We start from the raw sequence: 12,454 nt of genomic DNA, 5'->3' as shown, positions 1-12,454 counted from the left end.
GAAAAGAAACATCTCTCCTCTTTGGTAAGTACTTCTGAATGTAATAATACTCAATTCCTCCAAAAGCTGTGCTATTTCTCATTAAGTGTGAAAAATTTCGTGTAAATATTTCGAATACTCTATTTATTAGAGCGCGTTATTTGATTTCATGCACCTAGCTCCGAGGGCAGAATGGTGAGAAATTACGCAAGGGTCGTTGGAGGCCGGCGCTCACACGGACACGACAACCAACAAATTGAGAAGGCTGTTGAGGCTGTGAAATCTGGAAGAATGAGTCTTCGGGGGGCCTGCAAGGAGTTTGGAGTGCCAAAATCCACGACATATTGAAGGATAAACACCCAAAGAAATCTGGAGGACAAACGGTTTTATCCGCCAAGGAAGAGGACCAGCTAGCGCAAGGGATTCTCAAATGTGCCGAGTGGGGCATTCCCTTGCGAGCAATAGACTTAAGGTTAGTCGTTCGGGAATACCTGAACAGGATGGGACGAAAAGAAAAAGTTTTTAAAGACAACTTTCCGGTAATGGAATGGGTTCGTGGTTTCTTGTCAAGACGGCGGGAACTCACCGTGCGTTTGGGAGAGAACATTAAGAGAGTCCGCGCAGCAGTGACAAGGGAAGTTCTGGAAAAATACTTTAATAATTTAGAGGTGGTTTTAAATGGTGTTCCTCCGGAAAATATTGTCAACTACGATGAGACTAATTTCAGTGACGATCCTGGAAAGTCCCGGGTGATTGTTAAGAGGGGGGAGAAACATCCGTCAGTGATTAAGGACACCAGCAAAACGAGTGTTTCTGTAATGATCGCCGCATCAGCGAGCGGGGAACTTTTACCCCCATACACGGTATATAGAGCCGTTCACTATTGTATCCTACCTGGGTAGAAGGCGGCATTGAGGGATCGAGGTTCAATAGGAATATTAGTGGATGGTTTGACATCACAACCTTCGAAGACTGGTTCACCACGACGTGCGTGCCATTCTTCAAAAACAGGCAGGGGCCGAAAGTTATGATTGGGGACAATCTATCGAGTCACCTCTCGGTGGAAGTAATTAGTAAGTGTGAAGAAATGGGAATAGACTTTGTCATGCTTCCACCTAATTCGACCCATTTATGCCAGCCCCTCGATGTAGCTTTTTTTAGACCTCTCAAAATTGCATGGCGAAAATGTTTAGACCAGTGGAAGCGCAAAAATCGTGACGTTCTTCCGAAAAGTGAGTTCCCCAGGTTATTAAAGTCTGCCTTTGAGTCCATGGGATCTTCATTGTCTCCCAATATTTGTGCAGGGTTTAGAGCCACGGGAATTTTTCCATTCGACAAAAGTCGAGTCATTAGTAAAGTCCCCTCTTTAAATCCAAAGGAAAATTCTGACGCAGCCTCCGATGCTTGGTCCAACGCATTTCTGGAGATGTTAGCATCATCCCGCGCAGAAACACCAGAGGGTAGAAAATCGCGGGGGAAGAAACTAAATGTTGAAGCAGGAAAAAGTGTGAGTGCTGAAATTAAAAATGAATCTGTTTGTGTTGATGTGGTTGACATTTCCTCAGAGAAAAATCTGTCTGTTGATGAGGTTTTGGCATCGCATGTCAACAATGAAGTCGATTTTGAAATTCCCGGCTCTCTCACAGAAAATTCGTTCGTGTTATTAAAATTTGGGACCAATAAACGAGATAGGCTGTTTGTAGGGAAAGTGATTGAAGTCTGCTCCAACAAAAAAATCCGTGTGCAGTGCCTTCGAAAAAAAAATACAGCGAAGGAAACTTATTTCAGGTTTCCAGATGTTGCTGACGAGTGCATAGTGGGAAAATCGCAAATTGTTCGTCAGCTTGCTCCGCCAAGGGACTTGCGAAGGGGCCGCTTCGTTTTTAGTTCTTTAAGTGATGTTAATGATGTCGATTAATATGTCAAATTTTGTATCTGATTGTCATTAAAAATTCATTATTAAAACTGGTGAAAAATTGATATTATTGTAAATTTTTTCATTTCCGTTTTCATCGACAACCATTTCGAGGCCTCGGAATTTAACCTGAGCTATTCGGTCCGATTGAGAGTTTAACCTAAAGAAATTTCTTGTTTCAATGATACTTATTTCATACCAAAGAGTTAAATTAAAACTTTGTCTGTATTTAATGTATAAAATTGACGCGAAATGCCACCATATGTTAGTCCACATCTATCAATGCAACGCTCGCGAGATATGCGATTCGCTTTTCAATTTCAACAAATTTGCTGATAGTAAAATAAAAATAAAAGCTCATAGTTGCCGTTTAACATCACCAAGATAAGTAGAAAGTAATATTTTTAATAAATTAACATGTTTTAAGAAAAATATTTCGTTCATAACAACATTAACGCTAACAACTCGCATGCGTCCGAACTCGCCCCAAAACGTGAGGCTTGTTCGAATGGTGTTATTGATCATTTTTCGAAGTTAAATCTAAGACAATATCTTATGATTCATTTGCTTAGTATTTTCAAAGGATTAAGGATTTTTAATTTCGATTTTCACGCATTTTGACTAGTTTTTCGATGCGTAAATCGCATTTATATGTAAAAAAGTGTCCGAACTCGCCCCAACTTACGGTACTCACTGAAAGTACATACATGGAAGATTAAGAGATAGGAATACCTAATGAAACTTTCAAACTCATACAGTTTGTCTTTCACGCTTGAGGCATGGCATTTATAAGACGCAGACGTTGGTTCGCGCAGGCTAAGGGAACGACGGGTATTTAAAGTCACGCTTGAGGGGTTAAATAGCAATAATAGTACTCCCTCGTTTGTACCGGCGAAAAAATACCGGTATACTGGTATATTCGTAATTTATAAAATTTGTTAATAAGTTGAAAATAAACGTTCGTATTAATCTATTATAATTATCCGGTGTTTCCGAAAATTAGATTATTATACAGGACGATTACACTGAAAAAGTCATTCACAGGCATTTATACGAAAACCCATCGGAAAACTTCATCGGAGGCTCGATTATCTAATTGTTGAACGGTGATAACGATGTAGTTTTCAAAGGCAACGTTATACAAACGATTTCGGGGCATACGTATTAATTTTTGGTGTTTTCCTAGCGAATGATAAATTTGAAGTTCCCTCAGACAAGAAAAAGACACTGTCAGCAGAACGTCTTCTTATTCAAACACCCGACGGTGTCAATCCGACACAAACTTTGGCTACTTATACATGGTGCCCGAGAAAGCTTTTGTCATTTTAATTTCTGCTGTATTTATGTGTGTAAAAATAATTTTACACTTGTCTCATGTAAAGACATAGTAGTTTTTACATTTATAGAATCGGAATTAGTTATGCCTAAAATACAGCGATCGAATAAAATTAGATGTTTAGGCCACATTTCTGTTTAATTTAGAAAAATATATACATTGTACGGTTCAATAACTGATTCTCTTGCCTTCTGCGGCTAAAAAAATATTTTATGGCCATAATGATAAACAGTCAAGCATGTAGCCATAGTCAAAACACGTAATAATTTTGAACTGGATATTTGACTAAAATTCTCGTAAAATTACTTTGCAAGTCATATTTAATTCGAATATTTTCATTTATAATTCATACTTTAAGGTCGTTTAACATACATGCAGAAAAAATCTAAATCGTGTTATAAAATCTTCATGAATACTGTAAATTATGCCGTCATAGTTATGTTCTTTAAGATTAATTTCGCTTGTAATATTATGAACGCTCAATTACTTTAGTAGTTAGCTGATTGACAAAACATAAAATGGCAGCGCTGTCGAAGTACCTCCATACAAGTACCGGTATTTCTAGCATCGATAAGGTAGTACCGCTTCTAAATACTGCCAAGTACTACCTAACTCTCGGTACTACCTATGGGTATTTTTTCCTCAACCTCTGAGAGAGACCCTTTTGTTTTTCCACCTTGCTGTCGAATGTGATTTGATTCTGGGAAAGAAGAAAATGGAACAACCAACTAGTTACGTGAAGTGGAGATATCGGAGAGTAACCGGCTAAAGAAAAGGAAATATAACCCTCGAAAACCATAGTAAATGTGATATATGTTGTTGCAAAGGGCCCAAAGAAGGAGAGGAAAACTTGATCCCTCATTTCATCAGTTGCGGCTTATGGGAGAATATCGCTTGAAGGGCGCAGCAATATGCATTACTGAAGTAATATAAATTTGAATTTTGTGTTGGATTGCAACAAAAAACGGTAGAAAGAAAAAGGAAACTGCAATTTACGAAAGTCATACACGATTTCTGGCGTTCTCGTTATGATCTATTATGTTGTGCAGTATTGCTTATCGACGCGGAATAAGTCTCGTCATGCGTCCTAATTTTATATTTGTATAATGCAGTCTTTTGTTTACGATACTTCGATGCTTTCACAAGTGCAGAATGAAGAAAGATCTTGGAACCCTGAAGAAATCAAGAGGAAATCAATGCAGGAAATACCCAAAGCAAAAGATACGGAGCGAGGGGCTGACCAACCATCGTAACACATTTTTGTAACACAAGGCTGTGGCTCTCGAAAGTTTAGCCAGAACTTTTTTGCATTTAAATAAGGCTCCAATTTTCTAAGTTAATTATAAGTAGTCAGCCATTAACACTCCCTTACTTGGCTCCATGAGTGCCGCTCATGCATTCATAAATTCGTTTTTCAGCAAATATTCTAGTTTATACTTTGATCATCTATCGAAAAGTTATTATTCAGCTGTATTTAAAATATAATGATTAAGAAAAACGTTAAATGTATTTCGTCATAACTGAAGGATATAGTTTTAGGCATAAAACTATACCAAATATCAATTGAGGACGTCCATATAAATTTCGAGACTTTCGAGAGTCTCGTGGAAGTGGTATCGTCTCGTCTCGTCAAAAGGTGGTCTCGTCTCGAGTCTCGTCTCGAATTCTACCCTACGGTCTCGTCTCGAGTCTCGAAAACGAGACGAGACTCGAGACGAGACGAGAAAGTCTCGAGTCTCGCGGCAACACTAGCACTGCTAAAGGAACTTGAGGGTGAAAGTCTTGCTTGATAAGCCTTACTGTCTCGGTCCTTTTATTCACTCTCATTCTATGTTGATGAGATTTGGAATATAATAAATGGATTTCATCCCCTTTAAAACCCAATGCAGATGCTGTCGCAATGGCGACAGCCTGGACTATCATAGACCCAGCGGCAGAGGACGTCTGAGTTCGATCTAGGGAAGCAGTAACAAGGCTGTCGGATATTATACTTACTCTACGGCGCTTTCCGGACCTTGTCCACATTTCAAATTCTGTAAAAGTAACAAAATGTTATTTCTCCCTTTCTTCTACCATATTGGTCACCCTTCCTGCACCCGGAAAAAATTACCTTCTTCCGAATCCGACGAGCTTGTCGTGCTCTCCGCAGATATCTGTCGAACGAGGTCCACTTTCTCATCCAATATTTCCTTTTCTTTCTCATGCCGTTTTTTCCTTAAAAAATCCTCTTCTTGAAGTCTCTTATGGTTTTCTAAACGCTTACACCACTTTATATCAATACCCGCCATACATCCTTTTCAATCAGTTTTCATAGATATGTAAAACAACTTGTCCTTCTCCACAGTACGAGTAATGTTTGAAAGGGCGTCTTTGCAGCCGATGTCAAACGGACGGTCGAGCACTTTGCTGAATTCCTCTCTTGCGGACACTGACTTCTCACTAGTTTTATTTTTGTCTTTCCCAAGGGCACGGTAGTTCTCGTAAGCTGTCAGGAGCTTCTTAATGGCTGCTCGAACCTCCTGCGTAGGAATATTAGACTTTCCCCACACAACAAGTAACTATTTGATTGCAATCCTTGCTGCATCTGCCGCTGACATCGATCCTGGAGAACAGTTTAGGTTGTAAAAGAAAACTTTGAGCACTTAACGCAACGTTGGTAGTTTACTATTGCCGGGCAAATGTTTGGACTCATTAACCACCAACCACACACTTGTCGCACTTTGCATAACCGGCGTACCCTTCGACTTCACGCTCATTCTGGCCACCGCCGAAACAGCCTCGACCTCGAAACACACGACAATACCTCACGTTCTCAGTTAGTGCACAACACTAAACTCCACGAGTGACTAATAGACTAAGCCGGGATACTTTTAACATAAACAGAGCGATGTTCCGAAAGCACATAACTCGAATCTCAACGCGACACGGCGGGGCAATATGCACTCGACTGGCGCCTGGAGGCCACAACGGCGAGCGGGACTTGTAAACACACCGAGTTGTGGCTATGAAGCTCATTTTGACTCAAGTGTTGCTGTCAACGACTATAGAGCAAGAGGAGATGGTTTGAACTTAAAATTGGTTGTTTTTTAACACTCGAGCCTCCTGCAGGGTAGGCAACGTTGCATAACATTTGGAAAACTCAAAAATTCAAACTTTGAATGCGTTTCGGCAGGGTCAAATATTGTCCGATTGAGCTGAAAATTTTTATGGGATGTTTTTTTATGCATTCGCATAGGAAAATGGAAATGCCCCCTCAACTTTCAAACTTTCGGTTTTTTTGGGACACCCTAAGCCTGCATCGTATCGGCGCTCATAGTCTCACACCAAGGTGGCCTCACACTGCGGCAGCTCGAATCAGAATGATGTCACATGGGCTTTTCCCAGCATTCATACTTAGCCATCATATTTTCATGCACTTGAAAATATTCACTTTTCATTTAATCTCAAAAAATGTATATTGTCATTTCAAAATCTGAAGATGTAAAACACTTACTCTAGAAGTAATAATCTTTCGATTTACGCAATAAAAAAAGGAAACTACCCTATTGATATTTATCCCCAGATCTTGGTGTCGTGTCTATTGTTCTTTGCACAGACTCCTCATCCAGGAAAACTTATTATCCAGGATAAATTAGTCTGGACTTTTACATGGGACCTGACGATCAAACTTCTTCAAGGGAAAAATTTCTTATCTAAGTTATAACGTAATGGCATTGTTCTGGATATGTGAGATAGTTTATAATCCTTTCCTTTAGAATCAATACATTCACATCTTACAATATTTTTGCTTTTTATGTCACCTTAATACATATTCAACATATTACGGAAACCAGAATGACTTTGATGTAGTAATTAGTTGAAAAAAATTTAAAGAACAATAATCTGGGAATAATATATATTGGGATATATACTGTATTTCTTTTATCCCAAAAAAAGTACAATAGACTTTTGTATTACAATATTAATTTGTTCCTAAGGACTGATCGTAAACCTAATTCCATCATACGATGAAGAGGTATTATTTATGACGGTGGAATCATAATATTGCACATCAGGAAATATAAATGTTTCTATGTTAAGAAAATTGTTTCATCAACATATAAGGAGTAGAGGGACTGGTGCAAATGTAGAGGCTTGCTGGTAATGTGAAAGCATAACTTTTAGGGCTTATAGGGAGGTACTGTAGGCTGGTGGTAACTGCATCAACTACTAGGCCTGCTTCTTAAATAAGCCTGTAAGAGCAGTGACAGTCAACTCGTGGTTTATTGTCCGTGAAATACTAGTTTCAAGTTTCTCTTCAATCGTAAAACTTTTGAGGTAATTTTATAAGTTTAATTGAATCACCTAGTTCACCAAGCTATTTCTTACTGCTATATAAGTTATTGTTAAGCACAAAACATGCCACAGTCTTGTGTAATTAAGTAATCTACTAGCTGGAAAATGTAGTATAGTTTAAGCTTCATAGTTCAATATGCCGATGCTGGTAATGTGGAAGCACAACACTGGGGTATATGTGGAAACATTTCCACATTTCACTCACCTAAATGAGTTCTGTCGAATACATCACCTTTTTGCCAGTTTCAGGGGCCGATAAAGATTATTGGCCCCAAGCCCAAGTGTAAATGGGGAAATTGGGATGTCCAATCTATGATCAAAGCGATTGTTTTCATAAGAGAAAGGTATGGTATTTGGAGGAGGCAACCGACAGCTGAGGTCATTTGCGCCATGAGGGAAGGGTATGGAAGGAAGGGTGGAGAGAAACCTGGCGTCAGCATTAGCCTGCTCTTAACGAAAGGCACCGCGGGGACCACGGCTTAACGTCCCATCCGACGGACGGAGTGTTGCGCTTCAAATGTCCTCCGCACTACATTCAAGCAGGGATCGGGCAGTCTCTGAAAATCCTCTGCCGCTGCCGGGATTTGAACCCGGACCCAATGGGTGGGAAGCCAACACTCTAGCCACCACACCATAACGAACCCCACTAATTAAAGAAAAAAACAATAAAAGGTACACTAGGGTAGTTTCCTTAATCAAAGAATAAGAAAGGCATTGATGATGCTTCGCTACCCAACATTAGTGTATTCATAATATTCAGATTATTTGGTTTTAAATATCCCAGTTTAGACACACATTTTATAGGATAACACTTTGTATTTAAGTGTGAACCCACATATACATTTTAACATTTGATGTTAACAAAAGAAAGCTGCCTCATACTTACAAAAAGCTGCCAAGAAATAACTGCCAAAATGAAAATGCTTTTTCAACTGATCAAGGGAGGTTTGGTTGGAATTTTTCCCTTCTCAACTTCTCCCAATTCATGTACAGTGAGTCCTTGTTCTATGTCACCCCGTTTAACGTCATTTCACGATAACATCACGAAAATTTTGATACCGTCATTCGTTCATCGCACCTACGCTTCGTGATAATGTCAAGTCTTTCAAATTTCGCGTGAAAAAAAGGCGAAGTGGCGGGCGTTGCAGGTTGCTAGTTTTGTGAGCGGTAATACAGTCAGTCTAAACGAAGTATAAAACGTTGTGTTTATTGTTAATTGCGATTACGGTTTTAGCAAAAATTTCTGCAAAATGAATTCTTAGGTAGGTGCACAAGGTTTTACTAGACATAATGGTTTTCAGGAACCTAAAAAGTGATTTCAAGGCATTTTTCCGTGTAGAACTGGGAGTTTTTGTCGTCACTTTTTTCAGCATGTTCACAATAATTTTGGCTCCTGTAACAGCGATGTTGTTTCAGCAATGATAATGCCCAGGCGACCACCATAGTGAAATTGAAAAGCAAACGCTGGAAGATACAAAAATGGAGAAGGATTTACGTCACTGCTGCTATTGCCGTCAATGAAGACAGGAACTCGTATTTATGCGATAGTTTAGCATTCCCACCGTATAAAATGGCCCAGATATGACACGCTAACATTTTTCACTTAGGAATTGTGAAGTCTAGGAGCCGATATTCACTTCTTACATTGTTTCTTATGGGATATTATGCTTCGATTAACGTCATTTCGTTTATCGTCACATTTTTCAGGAACGGTAAGTGACGTTAAACGAGGACTCACTGTACCTGGGAGCCTGAACTGAAGACAAGAATGAAGATATTATTTTTGATTAATCCACGTTGAAACATTTTCTTCAAAAACAATTTAGGCAATGCTGGGGATAATAGAAGGCAGGGTAATTAGAAAATTACATTAACCCTCGAGTATATAAAGTACACCAACCTTCGAAAACCAAAGATTTCCATTTTGTATGTACATTATCGTGTTGAATGGCCTTGAGTATTCTTACAATGTACTTCAACTGTCATTAGGGCGAGTTTTCAAAGCTCCAAGCGTTGTACCTAAGTTATTTTAGATTGGCAATAGGAACCGACACCTGTGGCGTACAAATTACGCCGCGCAACCGTCCATGTACCTCGTACATACTTTGCTCTTCTTGAATGGCCTCATATATTCTTGCAATGTCATTTTGACTGTCTATAGCGTGATTTTTTAAAGCACAAATTATTGTAGCAAATTATTTTTAGATCATCAAGAGGAACCCGTGGGGTATAAATTAACCCCACGGGTTCCTGCCCCGCCGCCGCCGTGCAAACGGTCTGGCACCACCTGTACTACCTGCGTACCTTTATAACTGCATCACCTGCGAACTGAATAAAATACAAAGGAAGGCTGCGCGTTTCATCAAGAAATGCTACGGGCGTACAGACAGTGTTACCCAGATGTTAAGCAAATTAGGCTGGAGACTCGGAGGCTGCGCGCTAGGCTTAGATAAGAGATGTTTTGCCGAACGGATAGATATGGGAATTCGTTTTCCCCCGAACCATAAAGGATTTTAATAAACGCTAGTCCTAACACCCCCTGCCACACGCCTTTTAGGCGGCTTGCGGGGTATTATGTAGATGTAGACCTGTAAATGTACAAGCTTAAACTAATTTCTACAAATAAAGATAAATTTTGACAAAAATCAAGTGTTATCATGCAAATATTACATTGTGCACAAAATACACCACATGACCACTCATGTAAAAATATCATGCGCGTCCGCTCGAGGGTTATATGTGTGTTCACAAATCATAAATACTGTTAATCGAGTTTTATTTTGCGACAACTTGCATAAAATACATGAACAAAAATCATCAATGATATAAATTATTGTCTCACTTGGGTGTGACTCCATGGCATTGAATTAACATTCTGAAATGTAAAAATTTTGACATTGTAAAGCTTCACGAGTTAGGAATGTGACACTCGAGATAAAAGTAGGTGGGGAAAAATCTGTGCATGCAGAGTAATTCAATTACAGTGGAACTTGGTTAGTATACGTTCCTCCTTAACACGTTTTTCTCCTTAACACGACAATTTCTCCCGGTCCTGATACCATCCGAGCGAAATACAGGTAACACTATTTGGTTAGTATGCTTGAAGTAATGGCACTTTTCTGGGTAGTACTCTTTGCCATGAAGCAACCTGCAAGTCGTTTCCTAGTACAGTAGATTCTGGTTAATTGTAACACATCGGGACCTGTGCACCCTGCCCCCATTAAGCGGCTGCCCCAATTAGGCGAACTATCCTGTATATGGGCATAAACAAACGTTAAAATGATAGAGAGAAGACTAAAGAATGTTTATAATGCAACACAAGTTTATTAAACTATTGATTTGATTAACAAATCAGCAAGTTAAGTTAATTTATTATAATTTTTTAGAATCATAGCAATTTATTTAAAAATATTTTTCACAGCCTCGGGCGACGCTGAATGAATGTCTTTTACTAAGTCCTTTTAAAGAAAAGTCCTATCCTCTTGCAGATAGTATAACAACAAGAGCTTTCAAAATCGGGCAATAATAGGAACATTTGTGAAAAATAAGAGTAAATCAAAGGAGGAAAAAAAAATAGTATGTATTCTGAAAACAAAACAATTTAATTTCGTCGCTAGTATAGAGTCTATGTTGCCGACTCATGGCCCAATAAAGCGGCATGCTGTCATAATTAAGCAGAGAATACTTTGGGATATTCCTCTATTGGGTTCTGCTCTTCAAGATCTGCCCCAAATAACCGGTGGACCCATTAAACGGAATCTACTGTATCTTTGTCCTACGTCATCAAGTGAACTAAACACAAAGTTAACTTCATTACCGACGCTTTCGAACAAGACCTGAGATAAGGATATTAACTTTACCTCTTCAGACATCGAGGCAGCGTCAGCCCCAAGGCTCAAGCTCCTCCTCCGAAGCCGGCAAAACTCCAACGGATCGTCCGTCAAAGAGGCCACTGTCTTGTGACCACTAGGCTTGTGTGTAAACTTCTGAATTCATTAGTTACTTAATTATTGTCAGCCATTGACCTTCTTACATTCATCCTACATCTCTCTTTCAACAATGGTGTTGCATCCAAATGCATTACTCAACGCAAAGAGTACGCTCATCATTACTTGACAAGTATTGCGGGAGCAGACGATGCTAAGGATATCCATGCAAAACTCAACGCAAAAATTTTCGATCTCAGTACATACAAGAAAAATGTAAAGCAGACTACATTGAATAATTTTTTTTAGAGAATTTCAACTGCAGAACATAAAAATCTGCTAATAATAATCTTTTAATGTGTTGTTAATCATCACATCAATATTAATACATCAATCGATTTGTTCATTGATATGGATTCATTCTGAACACGAATGTGTATGGATGTTGCCACCATTAATGGTAAAGAAAATGTGGCACAATTTTTACAATTTTTTTAAAACAACCAATTGATATTCTTTTATTATTCAATTGATATCATTTTCTATGCGTAATCTCTGAGAAAGAAGAAATGACCTAGCTAAACTTGTCAAATTAAAACATTTAGGACTAATCACGGGAGAATGATGACTTTTTTATGGAACTGTCTCTTGGAAATCTATGAAAACATTGTGATTTTTGTTCGCATGTTTTTTTTTGCAGTTTAGCACTATTTTTCTTGATTTTAAATGTGAAAAGAGTTCAGGAAGGTGATCCTCCAAAAACTTCGGACAGTAATTGTAGTTATGACTACTTTTCCACAGATTGCAATAACCCCTATTTCTATTATTTACCTCCCTGGTTAGCACGTTTTCCTGGATAGCTCGCTCATTTTTTGTGGTCCCTTCAAAAACGTACTAAAGAAGTTCTACTGTACTTGGGAATAACAATTAGAGGAAAACTGAAACAGTAGTAAGGATATCAGA

Source organism: Ischnura elegans (genome assembly GCF_921293095.1).
Source record: "Ischnura elegans chromosome 13 unlocalized genomic scaffold, ioIscEleg1.1 SUPER_13_unloc_3, whole genome shotgun sequence".
Lineage (NCBI taxonomy): Eukaryota > Metazoa > Arthropoda > Insecta > Odonata > Coenagrionidae > Ischnura > Ischnura elegans.
This window is presented reverse-complemented; position numbering follows the sequence as displayed.